The following is a 14395-nucleotide window of genomic DNA, read 5'->3' as shown; positions in this document are numbered from 1 at the left end:
AGCCATAACGTTATTATCTTCCCAAGAAGTTAAAGGCAAAAGAAGAAATAGAAAAAGAAAGAAATAAAATAAAATAAAATAAAATAAAATAAAGGAAAAGATTTTTTTTTCAATCTAATCCTAAAAAAATTAATCAAATTGCAATAACTTCCCGGCAACGGCGCCAAAAATTTGATAGGCCAAACCGCAAGTGCACGGTCTATCGAAGTAATAGTAGTAAGAGAGAGTATCGTTCCGCTAGGGAGTTATGAATTTAATTAACTTTTAATAATGATTAGATGGAAGTTTGAAAGGTTAAAAATTTTGGATTTTTAATTAAAAGAAATAACAATAATAAAATAAAAGAGTCTTGGAATTATTAGTTGATCCTAATGACAAGTCCTTCACTAGCCAAGACTTTAACTTCTAATTTCATGTTTTACACCTAATTTCTAAAGACCGGTTTCCCTTTAGCCCCTCACCTTTCCGATCAAGTCCGGTGAGAGTTTACCTCTAGCAACCAAGCCTATTTCGCTGACTTGATTACTAGAAGAGGCTTTTAGGATTGAAACTACACATGTCTCAAGAATTGCAAAGACTATTTCACTGCCTTTGCAATTCTTGTCTAGATTCACTTGTTCCAATATCAAAGCTCCGCTTTCGCATTATGAATTGATATTTGAGATGATGGATTAACAATTATCAAACCCTCCACTTTCGTTTCCACAGTTTGATAATGGTTAATTCATGTTAAAACGGTGAATCTAGATTAGAAATTACGGTTACATGAAATTAGGGTTAAAGCTTGGTTCGATTAGGATTATGTCATTAGACTTATCCAACAATCCCAAGACAAGAAGAGTCTACTCACTAATGTTCATTGTAGACATAGAGAAGAAGGAGAAGAAGAAGAAGAATATAAAATAAAGTAAAAGTGAAATTTTATTCCAAGAACAAAAGATGAATATTTGTGATGGAGAGCTACTCTATTTATAGCTTTACAGTCGACTTAAAATCTAAGCAATTACAAGGGCTTTTCGGTAAAACTAAAACAGAGTAACTTGGGCTTGAAGAAAAAGCAGCAAAAGGTATCCTGGAGGGTGGCACTGGCCGTGCCAAGCTTCTGACTTGTGGGAGACATATTTTTGTCTCCGTATCTTCGTATTTTTGCTCCGAATTTGCTTCAGACTCTTTTCTTTTGCTCCAAGGCTCCTTCCATCATATATTCGCTCCTGAAATATAAAATATGCAATTGTAGTAGAAAGATTCAAAAAGGAAATAATATTGCAATAAAATAAAATAAAATCTAAATAAAACTAAACTAAATAATATATAAAACTAAACTAAATAAAGACTCATCAGGGAGGTTTAGCCATCATTTGGGATACAAATGAGGTAGAAGTGTGGTCGTCAATGTCATTTGATAATGTTTTGGTGGTTGCCGGAAAATTTGTGAAGTCAGGAGAACATTTTGTTTTATTTAATGTTTATGCACCGTGCGATGTAAACTGTCAGGAGGCTTTTTGGATCAGTATTTCAAATAGATTGCATTCTTTAACGGTCAAAATGTCTGCATTTGTGGTGATTTTAATGTTGTAGTGATGAAAGGAGAAGTATGGGCAGTGTTTCTAGCCTAGCAGATGGCGTCGACCCATGGGTTGTCTGATCATTGTCCTTTAGTGCTTACTGTTGATGAGGATAATTGGGGTCCAAGACCGCTACGGTTGTTAAAATGTTGGGAAAATATTCGGGGTTGTAGTAATTTTGTTCGTGAAAGATGGAATTCCCTCCATGTTGAAGGATGGGGTGGTTATGTGTTGAAATAAAAATTAAAATTGATCAAATTGGCCTTGTGGGAGTGGCATCAGAGTCATTCTCAAAATTTACCAGCAAAAATTTTGTCTTTAAAAGATAGAATTTCTACTTTTGATTTAAAGGGGGAATCTACTGTTTTACTTGATGAGGAGGTTAAGGATCTTCATGGGTTCACAGAGGAGTTGTTTTCTTTATCCCGGATTAACTCTAGTATTTGTTGGCAACAGTCGAGGCTGAACTGGTTACAGGAAGGGGATGCAAATTCTAACTTCTTTCATGGTATTATATCTAGTCGAAAACGAAGAAATGTTATTCAATTTTTTCTAGTGGATGGTGTATTGGTTGAAGGTGTTGACAATGTCCGAAATGCTGTTTTTTCACACTCTCAATCTCATTTTCGGTCTTCATGTGTTGTGCGCCCCTCTATGGGCAATATGCAGTTTCGATCTCTGTCTCTTAGAGAAGGGGCTGGTTTGATTAAAATCTTTACTGTTGAAGAGGTGAAGGCGGCGGTGTGGGACTGTGACAGTTACAAATGTCCTGGACCGGATGGAATTTCTTTTGGTTTTATTAAAGACTTTTGGGACATTTTGAAGGATGATTTGATGCGCTTTTTGCTTGAATTCCATAGGAATGGGAGATTGTCTAAGGGGATAAATAGCACTTTTATTGCTCTTATTCCTAAGGTCAATAGCCCGCAACGTCTGAATGATTTCCGCCCCATCTCTTTGGTGGGAAGTATTTATAAAATTTTGGCTAAGGTTCTTGCGAATCGTCTTCGTGCGGTGATTGGCTCGGTCATATCGGACTCTCAGTCTGCTTTTATTAAGGGGCGACAGATTCTTGATGGTATCTTGGTGCCTAATGAAATAGTTGATGAAGCTCATATACATAAAAAGGAATTGTTACTTTTTAAGGTAGATTTTGAAAAGGCGTACGACTCAATTGATTAGGGGTATTTACAAGAGGTGATGCTGAATATGGGGTTTCCTACCCTCTAGAGGAAATGGATAAAGGAATGCACTGAGACAGCTACTGCTTCTGTTTTGGTAAATGGCTCTCCAACGGATGAATTCTCCCTTGGGAGGGGATTGAGGCAGGGTGATCCTCTTTCTCCTTTCTTGTTTTTCTTGACGGCGGAAGGCTTCCATGTTTTGATGAAATCAATGTCTGAAAATAATTTCTTCTGTGGTTATCAAGTGGGTAGTAGTGAACCTATGGTAGTGTCCCATCTTCAGTTTGCGGATGATACTTTGATCTTGGGAGAGAAGTCGTGGGCTAATATTAGAGCCATGAGAGCGATTCTGCTTCTTTTTGAAGCTTTGTCTGGTTTGAAGGCGAATTTTTCAAAGTGTCAGTTGGTTGGGTAAATATTCATGATTCTTGGTTGTCAGAGGCAGTTATGGTGTTAAATTGTAAGGTGGGTTCTATTCCTTTTATGTATATGGGGCTGCCCATTGGGGGAAATCCGAGAAGGTTGGCTTTTTGGGAACCGCTTCTGTACCGAATCAAGTCTAGACTATCAAGCTGGAATTCCAAACATTTATCCTTCGGTGGCCGCCTGGTTTTATTGAAGTCTGTCATGTCATCTCTTCTTGTTTATGCACTTTCCTTTTTCAAAGCTCCTTCAGGTATCATTTCCTCTATTGAATCTATTTTAAATTGTTTTTTATTTGGGGGGGAGTGAGGACCACAGGAAAATATCATGGGTTGATTGGAACACTATTTGTAGGAGTAAGGAGGTTGGTGGTTTGGGGGTAAGGAGAATTAGGGAGTTTAATGTGGCGTTATTAGGGAAGTGGTGTTGGCGGATGTTAGTGGAGCGGGGTAGTTTGTGGTTTAAGGTGTTGTCGGCTAGGTATGGCTTGATGGATGGGAGGTTGAGGGGTGGGGGGCGCCTAGCTTCCATGTGGTGGCGTGATTTAGAGGTGTTGTGTAGGGATGAGTGGTTTACGGACAGCGTAGACCGTGTTGTTGGGAATGGGGTTGATACGTTGTTTTTGTCGGATGTTTGGGTAGGTGATGTGTCATTTCGAGTCAGGTTTCCTAGATTATATGACCTGTCGATGTTTATGGAGGCGTCAGTGGCGGAAATGTGTCAGTTAGGTTGGGGGGATGACGGACAGGTGAGGTGTTGGAGGAGGGGGCTGTTTGTGTGGGAAGAGGAGTTGGTGGGGGAACTTAAATTATTACTTCACAGGGTGGCTTTGCAGGTTGACAAAGAAGACAGGTGGCTTTGGAATTTAGAAACATCTCATATTTCTTCAGTTCGTAGTGCATATAAATTGCTTACTTCTCAACCTCTGACTGCTGGTGTGGTGTCTGTTTCCTCGTTTTGGAATAAAGACATCCCTCTGAAGGTTGTTTTGTTTGCTTGGCGTCTATTTTGTGACAAGTTACCATCGAAGAACAATCTTCTTCGTCGTGGGGTGATTTCTAATGATGCCCTTTTGTGTGCTACTGGTTGTGGTATTGAGGAGACTTCTGAACATTTATTTTTACATTGTAATATCTTCGGTTCTATTTGGCATCATATCTTTAAATGGCTGAATGTATCGTCAGTTGTTCCTTTTGCGGTGGGGGACCATTTTATTCAGTTTACAGCTCTTGGTGGTCTTGCAAAGGCGCGTCAATCCATTTTATAGGTTCTTTGGTTTGCAACTACGTGGGAGATATGGAAAGAAAGAAACAATAGGCTCTTCAACGGTAAACAATGCTCAATTTTGCAGGTGGTTGATAAAATCAAGTCGCTTTCTTTTTTCTGGTTGAAGGCGAAGTTTCCATCACTTCACCTCAATTATCACGGATGGTGGCTTTCACCCTTCACTATTTTAGGCATTGGTTAATTTTTTTGTCTGTTTGTTTCTGTCGCCGTTTCAGTTTGGTGACCTTTGTAAATATTGTATAAACTCTGTTTCTCCTGGCATGTCTTATGCTAGGAAGGACTTTTTGTGGTGGTAATATATTTCATTTTAACCTCTTCAGAAAAAAAATTATATGGATTAATAATTTATTCAAAAAAAAAACATTATATGGATTAATAATTGAGGAGGGATCCATTGACTCCAAGAGTAACTTTAAAGAGTTACTCCACATCCTCACCCTCCATTTTATCAAAATTTAATGGTCTAGATTTAATTCCTATTACTTATCATGTGACCTCATTTACTTTAACAATTATCACAGTAATTAATGGTCACATGATTAGTAATAAGAATTAACTCTTTAGAGTTACTCTTGGAGTCAATATATCCCCCTCTAAATAATTTATTCAAATTGGTGCATAATTTAATCGAGTTTTCGTAATATGTTCACTGTGCGACCGTCCTAGCGGTTCCACAAATTTATATATTGCGTGGTTTTCAATTTTTCGGTAAAAATAATTGCCACTTTGTTGAAAGGAAAAAGGTTGTTCTAACACAATATTTTGTTGAAGTAACACATATTGTTTGTTTACAAGAGAGAATTATAAAAAGTGAAAGAAATAAAAATTGCAAATTTTAAACCATAGAAATAAAAAATGCAAATGAAAACTTTTCACTAGCTCCAATACAGAAACAAATATATTGTTTCCATTTTATTTATAACACTACCAAAAGTTGATTCAACATAAAACATAAAGAATCAAATAATAATATTCTTAATCAAAATATAAAGCAGTTAAATTAGAAATATTTGTAATGTGCTTATTGAACGTCCCTTCTTGCATTCACGGTGACATTGAACCTTCATCGTTGTGTATGTACTTCATCTTCTTCTTGGTAGGGTTCTTCCCAAGATCCTCATCACTCCTCAAATTTGCTAATGAATAAAAAGACCGTGACTTTCCATCATAGCATTTCGAAAGCCCCCTTCTATATAATATAATATATATACCAACATCAAAAAAGAGAAACTTTAATTAACAAATTGATCATATACATGCAAAAAAATAAAAAAAATAAAAAAAAAAAAGATAGAGAAAAAAAAAATATTACTTCCTTAGAAGTCCTTTGAACTCAGTTACGAGTTGATAATCTGTTGGTAATGTTGACTCATCATAAACTTTTGGTTTCTTATATTCTTCATTCATGGAATTGTTTCTTGGTTGCTCCATTTCTAATGTTTCTATTTTCGAATAGTTACATGACTGAGAATATATTTATAGAGTGTGACCTATGTTAAGACCAAAAAAAAAAAAAAAGAGTGTGACTTTTTTTTTTGACAAGAAAAGAGTGTGACTTATGTCCGTATTTATTATGATGGATAAATGTGGGCGAGATTATCCCATATCGACGTCAGAAAATATCAGCCATCTCTAAAAATGAAAATAAAAGATCAGCCATGATCATGTAATTAAATTATATTAACTTACGGTGATAATTAAGGATCTGTTTGATGATTAGGATAACATTAAACATTTATCTTATCGATGGTGACTCGTCACGACTTATGTAAATATTTAACTTATGTTTTTCAATCACACTAGTATGGACACCCGTGCCAAGCACGGGCTAGAATTTTGTCATACTTGAGAGAATATTGTAATGTATCAAGAGTCAACTAAATCCTAACATTGAATAAAAAAGTGGAGATTTAACAACAAATAAGTGAAAAAATTCACATAATTATGGCTTAAAATTTTGGATGAAGATGTGGTATCATTCTCACTTGTGTGGTAGCTCTTTCTCTAAGGTGTCGATCCACATTAGTGTTGGCTTCCACAAAGGTCCCAACGGTGGCATCATATTTTGGTTCAACGTCGTGTGGGGAGCGAGAGTGGCTTATGGTGGTGGATCACATGCATAGAGAGTCTCACAATTGAAAGAGAGATGTTAATGTGTCAAATGCGAGTTATAATTTCACATTACATGCAAGAATAAATGTTTAAAAACATATAAGTGGGTTAATGCCTTAAGACTTTTGGTGAAGAAGTTATGTCAACCTCATTTATGTTGTTGCTCTCAGCCTAATGTAGGCTCGCACTGAAGTCTCAATATTATGATGATTTGTCCCACTGAAGTCTCGATATTACGATGATTTGTTTTGTTAGTTTTGGAGTGTCGTTGGTTTAATTTTTTTTATCTTAAATTTTAGTTTTTAGATGTCATCTGCTTTTCACTTTTGATATTTGATGGGATTTGACAACGGAAAATTATAGATGTGCTATGCTGAATTGACAAAGTACATGCTAATTAAAAACATAAATTTACGTGGTGTTTTTAAATTAGTCTAATATTTTTGTAGCATTAATACCCAGTAATCTCCAACTCATTCAACAAATCCATTAAATTATCAGTCGACAAAACATACACTCCTTATTTTTTTTCCCTTATTATTTCTCTCATGTTCAAATTATTTTTACATCTTATTTTTTACAAATTTACTTTCTATCTTCTCATAAAATATAGTAATAAAAACAACCTTATATGAAATCGCCACAAACCCACATGTTTTACCATTTTCTGCCTCTGACTTTATCTGGTCGTCTCATCATATCACAAACACATAACATCCCACACTTAAGGGAGGGATGTTAATGTGCTATGTGTGAGTATATATTGAATTGAATAACATAGATTAAGGAATCTTCAAATGGAAAGTTTGCTTTGAAAATATAAGTTTTTACTTATGATGAAGGAATAATTACATTACTTTTTATAATTGCCTATTTTGTTTCCTTAACCTCCACGGGCATTGGTTAGCATTCTCCTAATGTCTTAATTTTTTGGGTGCAGATGTCATGTCAATATTATTTGTGGGGTTTCTCTTAGTCAAATGTGATGATCCAACCCAATCAAATTCATAAAATGCAACTTTTTCAACTAACCCATGAAATTATCATTGACTCACACTATTCTCAATACTTCTACGAACAAAACAACACACCATTTTTATTACTTATCATCTCTCTCATGTTCAATTTTTTTTTTCTTCATATTCTTTATTTTTCTAATTTTCTTTCTCTCTTTTACCGAAATATAGGAACGTAAATCTCTCTTCATGAAACCATCATCAACCCACTTTTTTTACAATGGTATGCCACCGCCTGACCATATTGGGCTATGTCACCATGTCATAGAGAGTCTTATACTTAAGGGAGATATATTGATGTGTCAATTGTGACTTAAAGTTCCACATTGGATGCAAGAGTGAATATTGAGAAACAAATAAGTGAAATTATCAATATATCTAATGTCTTAAGGTTTTGGATGATGATGTTGTGTCAATCTCACAAGTTTGGTTGCTATTAATTTAATGTGATTTTCCAACCCATTGGCTCTCACAAAACTTTGAACATTATGATGAGCTAATTTGTTAGTTTTAGGATATCGTTTATTTAATTTTCATACTAAATTGAAGTTTTTGGATGTCGTTCGCTTTCATGCAATATTTTTTACTTAATCTCTGTTATGTCAAATTCATTCCATTTTGGTCTTTGATGTGATTTAACCATAGAAAAAGCAAATGTGTTATGATGAGATGAAAAAATACTTGCTTATTTTAAATTTTTAAATGTTGCGGCGAAAAAAAAATCTCTGAATCCTTCAACAAACCAATAAAATTACAAACAACTCCCCCCTTTTCTTATAACCTTTTCTTGAATTTCTTTTTCGCCTATTTTTTTTCTTTCTAATTTCCTTTCTCCATTAAATTACCACCAAACCACCTTTTTTACCATGTTGTGCGTTCATTTGACCTTATTTAACTATATCACATAATTAGAGACACACACACTTGAGAGAGATGATAATGCGTTAAATATGAGTTAAAGTTCAACAATGGATGGAAGAGTAAATATTGATTAACATATAAATGAGATGACTCATATACATGTTCATAAGATTTTGGATGAAAATGTGGTGTCAATCTCATTTGTGTGGTTTATCTTAGTCTAATGCAATGATACAACTCAATGTAGGCTCTAGTGAAAGTTTCAACATTATGATAATTTGCTTTGTTAGTTTTTAGGTGTTATTTGTTGGATTTTTTTTAATCTTAAATTTTGGATGTCATCCACTTTCATACAATTTTTTTTTTTTGTCAAGGCAATATTTTTTTTATTCGACCTCTATTATTTCAATTTTTTTATTCTTGGCAGCATAATTACCCTGTCAATTTTTCCTAATCAAATATATAGGCATGCCAATATGAATGCTAAAATATTTTTGACTTGTTGGCGCATGTAGTTAAATCTGATGAAATTGATTTATGAAATTAATATGAATTATTTTTATATTAATGTATAATATGGAAGTACACTTCTTATGGTGATCTTTATTTCCAAGAGACATACTCGTTCAAGTTTCATCAATCTCAAAAGTTACACTTGGCAAAAGCTATTTAGAGCATAATAGATGTTACTCCTTCAAAATCTCTTCTTTATTGGAAGCTCTATGATAGGTAAATAGTTAGAAGAAAAGGTAACACTAATCGAGCTTCTACATCTGCCATTGTATCATATGGAAGTATTTTTAGTAATATTGAAGGTTCTTTTCTTGGTTTCTTTAATGAAAACCATGGTAAAGCTTCAACTTTTCATGCAGAGATCTCGGGAGCAATGAGCACAATTGAGCTTACATTTAACAATAATTTGAAGAATCTTGGGTTGGAGACATATTCCACTCTAGTAGATTTGGCCCTCAAATCTCCCAAAATAGTTCCTTGACATTTAAGCAACAAATGACGAAATTTTCCGATGCTTTTAAGAAGTATGAATTTCATAGTTATTCACATATTTAGCGAAGAAAATCATTGTGTTGATTGCCTAGCTAACATAAATCTTGCTCTTAACAATTTCTTCTATTGGAACGATATTCTCCCCTCTATTTTAGACAAATTTTTTTCTGATTTGATCATGGCTAAGAGGGTTTCAATTTCAATTCTCCATTGTGCCAATTTCGATGAGATAATTTGTCGTCTTTAAAAAAATCAAATAGTTACACAATTTATTGAAAACAAATAAAGACAGTGCTTTTAATTAAGAAACAAAAGCATTGTAATTATTATTTTTCGTTATTACATTGAGATGACTCTCTCAAAAACAATTGGGATTTTTTTTGTTGAGAGGTCCAATTGAGAGTGTTATTATATACGAAATACAAAGAAAATTTAAAAAATTTCGGCAACTATTTATTTTAGAGGGTCATCAACTATTTTATAAAGGAGATATTTCGGATACATGAGAAATATGATATTTATATTTTTTTTTGAAATAACATATGATATTTATATTAAATGCAATATTATTATTCGTAAATATCACCTATAAAATAAAAATTGACATAAAACAATGTCAAATTTGTTAGTTTCACACAAGTTTCATATGTCATTTACAACTGCAACCAAAAAGGCATACAAAATTATTACTTCATTCTTTTTTAAGCATCGTTTTAGAATACTACACTCCTTTATTTTTAAGCGTTGTTTTAGAATACTACACTCCTTTATTTTTAAAGGTCAATTTTAGAATATTACTCTTACTCATTTTAATCCACCAATAAATTCATATTTTTTAGACCACGCTTGCTTTTTGCAATAAATTCAATTAATAGTGTTAGAAAAAAAACAAACAAACTTGATTTTCTTAATATATAACATTTTTAGTTTTATTGAAAAAGAGTATTGAAGAATTGAGAAAGAGTATAATTGTCGATTCAAATGCTAAACCCAAATTCACCTAATGCCTATCAAGTTGTCAATTGAATTTTCCTTAAAAAAACTGTGAATTGAATTATGTCCTCAACCTAACAAATTAAATGATGAATTATTTTATATTCTGATAGAACATTGTAGACAATTAGATCTATGTAACCGATCTCACTCCGTGAAAAAGGACATAGTTAATATCCAAGAAAATAAGTATGCATCTGGATTAAAACTCGCTCGCTGATAGATAAACAATATAGAGTAGTTAGTGTCATTTGTGAAAAGCTTCAAATACTTCTCCTCAAAATACACAATGGTAAAAGATAATCAAACCAACCATTATCCATGAAAGAGATCTAAATGAAATTGGAATTGAAAATAATGTCAACAGTGTTAAACGTATTTTATACAAACGTTATTGAATTTAGAGATGTAACTTTTTTCATTTTCTGATTCTATAATTTTTTTCCTTAATCAACCAATTCAATTCCATGAAATTGTCTATGTTACATCCACCAGGACGTTAAACTTTGCCGTTTAGCTGATAATATTTAGACCAATTAGAAAACTTTTTCAATGATAAATCTATGAATCTTCCAGGAGATCAATATTTTCAAGTTAAACAGTTTCTTCCTTCAGAATATAAAAAATTAGATGAATTCAATGTTTTGAATATATATTCAAAAGCTCCATTATTAATATGCGTAAAAATATGAAAAAACAAAATATGTGGTTGACTATGGCGATTCTTGAGTATTAACCAATGAGCTTCCTTAAATTCCAAATACATAATGCTAAACTGTGTTATGCAATTAACATTGCAAACTTAGTAATCTACGAAGAGAACAAATGCAATACAATTAGTATGAAAAAAAAAAGAATGATGAAGCATAGAGAACATATGCATATGAATACGTAAACCAAACACATGTACACACAAATACACATAGAAGAAATAAGAAATTGAACGATCGATGGTTAATATGTCGTATGCAAAGATGACATTGTGTTTATTTTATAATTGAATAGTAGGGATCAATAACGCACGATTCATGCTAAAATTTTATTGGTATATAAATAAAATTAATTACATGATTTGATTTTAAGTTGACCATCATTTCCTTAAAAATCATGATTTGATGATATGTAATAATAAATGGAAAATCAAAATAAATCAGTGTAATGAATGGAGAGTTCAAATTTGCATCAAAATGTTGATGTTGATTCAATATATGCAAACGTTGATTAGTGATTAAACAATAAACACTAAACAAATTAATATACTTGATTAGGGAACAACATTTTCGGTTACTGAATTATGTGTTTAGGGAATAACTTTTTGAAAGATTATTCTTAATAAAGCAATAAAAAACATATTTTCAATAATAGTGTGGTTAAAATTTCTTGACCAAACAAAATTAAAGATTGATCACTTCATACCTTTCTAGTAAGAACAAAATTTGAAGTACTTAAAAAAAATAAAAAAATAAGACGTACGATGCAATATAGTTGGCTCAACAACACAATAATGACACATGTTATAATATAATCGAACGTAAAATTTTAATTGACGTGTTCAAAAATAATTTTAAAATTTGATTTTTCATTAATAAATAAAATCATTTAATAATGAAATAATAATTTTTAAAATAGATTCTAGGTAACTAACATTTTCATTTGCACAATAAAAATGCTATTTTCGGTTACCAAAAGCTAAGAATGAAATCAAACGAATATTGATTTTTTTAAGTATGACTTTTTGTTGTGGAAATCAAAAAAATAACTAATTTGATCTTCTTAATTACTACTATAACCAATGACTACAATTAAGGAAGCAAACTAATTCTTGATTACGTGTACATTTATTTGTCACAAGCATAACATTAAATGAGACTTAGAACATCAAAGTGACACGTGTACTCTTAAAAAAAAAATATTAAGGAAAATGTTTATAATAGATAGATAGATAGATATAGATATAGAGATAGAGATAGAGATTTAGATAAAGAAATAAAACATAAATGATTACTGGGTTTATTATTTTTTAAAATGCACTTAAAATTTTACGATAACACCTTGCTCCCTTTTAGTTAAAGAAAAATGAACTTTTTACTGAAAAAAATAAATTAAAGATGCCAAAAAAAAAATTGAAAAGAGAGAATATGAATAAGAAAACAACAACATAAGAAATCACAATATAAAGTAACATAAGAATAAGAAATGTTAAATAAATTAAACAATAAAACAATAAAAAAAAAAGAAATAAATCAATAGTATATATATAAAGTAAGGTTTTTTATGCCACGTGTCGCTTCCACGTTTATTCTCAATATTTTTATATTTTTTTCTATATTTTATTTGACATCTTATTTGACATAAAAATCTCAGCAAACTTTTGATCTTATCCACTAAATATTTTATTTAATTTTATATTTAATTCCTAATGTTTTGTGTAGCCAAAATATTTCAACAAACTGCATATAATACTTTCAATACTATCCATTAAATCTTCCTTTATTTTTTTCTTTCTTTTTTTTAGGAAAAGAAGTTTCTATTAGTTTTTTTCATTGAGGAAAAAAAGGCTTCGATTTATTTTTTTTAACTATAAATAAAGGAGAATTTTTTAATCACGTAAACACATATTTTGAGGAGAAACTGAAACTCAAACCTTCTTTTGGTATAAGCTTTTTCTTTCTTCAGGTTTGACAAACACCTATACTATTGTTTCTTTTACTTATGCTTAAATTTTTATTTTTATATATAATATGAGAGGGAACTAACACCTACGAGTGAGTTTACCGATTGTGTTTTTTTTTCTTTCAGGTCCTTGAACTATTGTTGCTTGCATCCATTACAAACACCTACGAGTTTCAGGTCCTTGAACTAACACCTATACTATTGTTTCTGTTTCAAGTCCTTGAACTAACACATATACTATTTTTTTTCCTTTTCGTTTTAACAGTAGCGTTTTAATATTATTAATCACCTATACTATTATCACCTATACTATTTTTTCAGGTCCTTTTCGTTTTAATATTATTAATCAGTAGCGTTTTGATTTTAATAATAATATTTCAGGACGTGAAATATTTTTATTTAATTTTATAATTAATTCCTAATATTTTATGTAGCCAAAATGTCTCAACAAACTATATATAATACTTTCAATACTATCCATTAAATATTTCTTTTTTTAGGAAAAGAAGTTTCAATTAGTTACTATCTCTTTTAGCACCATATTATTCAATTAGTTTTTTCATTGAGGAAAAAAAGGCTTCGGTTTGTTTTTTTTCACTATAAATAAAGGAGAATTTTTTAATCACGTAATCACATATTTTGAGCAGAAACTGAAACTCAAACCTTCTTTTGACCTAAGCTTTTTCTTTCTTTAGGTTTGACAAACACCTATACTATTGTTTCTTTTACTTTTACTTATGCTTAGATTTTTATTTTTATATATAATATAAGAGGGAACTAACACACCTACGAGTGAGTTTACTGATTGTTTTTTTTTTTTTGCAGGTCCTTGAACTATTATTGTTGGCATCCATTACAAACACCTACGAGTTTCAGGTGCTTGAACTAACACCTACACTATTGTTTCTGTTTCACGTCCTTGAACTAACACCTATACTATTTTTTTTTTCTCTTTTCGATTCAACAATAGCGTTTTAATATTATTAATCAGCTATACTATTATCACATATACTATTTTTTCAGGTCCTTTTCGTTTCAATATTATTAATCAGTAGCGTTTTGATTTTAATAATAATATTTCAGGTCCTAAAATATTATTATTTCACCAGTAGCGTTTTAATATTATTAATCACCTATACTATCAGTTTATGATAACACCTATACTATTATTTCAGATCCTTATTTCTAAATCAATCAATAGTATATATATAAAGGAAGGTATGTTATGCCATGTGTCACTTCCACATTCATTCTCAATATTTTTATTATTTTTTCT

The sequence above is a fragment of the Medicago sativa genome, chromosome 7, assembly GCF_051527215.1.
Source record: "Medicago sativa cultivar Bolivia chromosome 7, Bolivia_mono, whole genome shotgun sequence".
In the NCBI taxonomy this organism is placed as follows: domain Eukaryota; kingdom Viridiplantae; phylum Streptophyta; class Magnoliopsida; order Fabales; family Fabaceae; genus Medicago; species Medicago sativa.
Note: the sequence above shows the minus strand (reverse complement) of the source record.